The sequence below is a fragment of the Tupaia chinensis genome, unplaced genomic scaffold (genome assembly GCF_000334495.1).
Source record: "Tupaia chinensis unplaced genomic scaffold, TupChi_1.0 Scaffold000423_1, whole genome shotgun sequence".
Lineage (NCBI taxonomy): Eukaryota > Metazoa > Chordata > Mammalia > Scandentia > Tupaiidae > Tupaia > Tupaia belangeri.
This window is the reverse complement of record NW_006159928.1, coordinates 8223658-8226038: the sequence shown is the minus strand read 5'-3', so window position 1 is coordinate 8226038 and position 2381 is coordinate 8223658. Positions and strand designations below refer to the sequence as shown.

At 54.9% G+C, this 2381-nt stretch overlaps 1 protein-coding gene across 2 annotated transcripts in view; it reads right to left on the bottom strand.

Annotated features, from left to right (window-relative positions):
* ELK3 (ETS transcription factor ELK3) overlaps positions 1 to 2375 on the bottom strand; it is an 80237-nt gene extending 77862 nt beyond the window's left edge. For both annotated transcript variants that reach the window (XM_006154882.3, XM_027774356.1), the window contains exon 1: positions 2161 to 2375. The gene's annotated coding sequence lies outside the window, so the exon portion shown is untranslated. The remainder of the gene's footprint in view (positions 1 to 2160) is intronic.
* Positions 2376 to 2381: the final 6 nt, after the last annotated feature.

Here is a 2381-nt window from a genome sequence, read left to right as displayed (position 1 = left end):
GAATGCCGACACCTTGAAAACCCAAAGAGGCAACAACCCTTGTCAATAAAGGGGCCTCTTCTTTCCAGTCGGGTTCCTTAAAATTCTTTACCCTTTTTAGTAAGTCTACATATTTCTAAGCAACATTTAAAAGTTCTTTAAAAAAAAAAAAAAAAAAAGAAGGCCTTTGCTATATTTGGCTTAGAAAGCCCATCGTTTTTCATACCCGGGGGTTTTGCAGGCAGGATCATTACTGGAAACTCCAAGAACACTTATGGACAGTCTCCTTCACTGGCTGACCCGTGCGTCGTCCTAACACAATTTGTGATTTTATAATCCTCATAAATTGAAACTCATAACTGACCTTTTCCAAATAAATGTGTGCCACCACAGAGAGAGAGGAACGGTGAGAGATCAGAGGGTATTTTGTTCAGTAAGAAAGCAAAAGGGCTCAGAAATCGATTTAAGCTCATTAATAGGTGCCCGGAACCTCCCTGATTTCTCAGCCCCGGCCTCCCTGCCCCCAACACAGACTGAAGTACAGATGTGAGAAGATGAGTGTGTGTGTGAGAGCTGCTCAGGCAACAGAATCCCCCACCATACACACACACACACACACACACACACACACACACGAAAACAAAACAAAACAAAACAAAAACAAAAAAACTGTAAGCCTGAAATCCAAAATGGCCAAAGTGACTTCAAAGTTTGCAAGATGCTGCCCTGAACAGGCTGGCGGGCCACTGCACCTCTAAGTCAATAAAGCTGTAGCTTGTCTCCCTCTGCAGCGCTGGGCTCCCGGGGCTGACAGTGGCTGCACAAAACCCCTCCTGTGCTGAGCAGCGGAAACTCCTAATGAGATTAGTTGGTGTGTGTGCAGACATTACTTAGCAATGACTAAAGGGGCTCTCTCTTCCTGCGGCAGCCAGTGGAAAATTCAGGGAACTTTTTCCCCTGCAGCAGCAGAATCCCTTTAACCCTCTCTCCAGCCAACTCCAAAAACAACTCGGCCTCAGGCACAAATACATAAACCTGAGAAGGCACAAACCACAGTTTCTTTGTGAGCTCCTCCAGTGAGTCATTTTCAAGATGCTGTCTGCTGCCAGTTTCAAAGCGGAAGCGCATGGCAATTAGTCTTGCCGTTTCCAGACAAGCCAGAAACTCTCCCGACCACCCCCCCATTTTGATTCCCCCAAAAAGAAAAGTTACAGTAGCATTGCAGGCCAACATTGAGTTCCAAGCTACAGAGCTGGCGGCGCCAAGATCGTCTTTCTGCCCACTCTCTCGCCCAAGCCGTGCCCAATAGACTCCACCCGCACCGGCTTTTAAATGTCCGACGGGGCGTGCGCCTCGGGCGGTGACCTGGGCCGGGGTCACCTGCCAGCAAGAGTGGAAAAAAGAAAAGTTACAGTAGCATTGCAGGCCAACATTGAGTTCCAAGCTACAGAGCTGGCGGCGCCAAGATCGTCTTTCTGCCCACTCTCTCGCCCAAGCCGTGCCCAATAGACTCCACCCGCACCGGCTTTTAAATGTCCGACGGGGCGTGCGCCTCGGGCGGTGACCTGGGCCGGGGTCACCTGCCAGCAAGAGTGGACGCAGCCCTTAACCCCACATTTTAGCCCCTTATCTTCCACCTTCTGCATCCCATCTCCCTCCCTGGATCCGAGCACCGGTACCCTCTGCCCACCCGAGGGGAGCCTGATCGCAGCCCCAGCTGGGAGATTAGTGGTGGTCCAGCCTCCAGGCACGCAGCCGGCTCCCGCCACCTACGTCCTTTCCAGGGACCTGAAGTCTCGCCGTCCCCTCCCCGGTTGCACGCAACAGTGCCCTGGGCGAGCTCCCGGGGCTGCAAGCCCTGCGCCGGGTCCTCCGGGATCGCAGCGCAGCCCGGGGCTGGGAGCCGCCCGCGCAAGGTCCCCGCAGTCCCTGGCCCGGACACGAGCTCTGGCGGTGGCGGCGGCGCAGGAGCATCCTGGCTGCGTCCCCTCCCCGCAACCGGCCCTCCCTCGTGCACGCCCCCCACTCCACCCACCGCACCCCAGCCCCGCCCCGCAGCCCACCTCGCGGGACCGACCCGCCCCACCCCCACCGAGCCCCGAAAAGAAAGAAAGAAAGAAAACCCAGCCCCGACGCAACTTTGCAAGTGTCTGAGCAACAGGCAGAAGCCCTGTTACCTACCCAGATGTGGGGGAGCTCTCAAGATCCTTCTTCGGGGCAATTTCTAGGAGGACCCGGGCGAAAGCCCCCGACTTTCCATGCTGACAGGCGTCTGCAGACGGTCTGTTGCTCTTGTAATGAGATCCTGATTTTTCCCCCTTTTTTTCTTTCTCTCGCTCCTCTTTTCCCCCCCTCTGGTGTGTGTGAGAGCAGGAAGTTGGAGCAGTCAGGCCGAGCCGGCT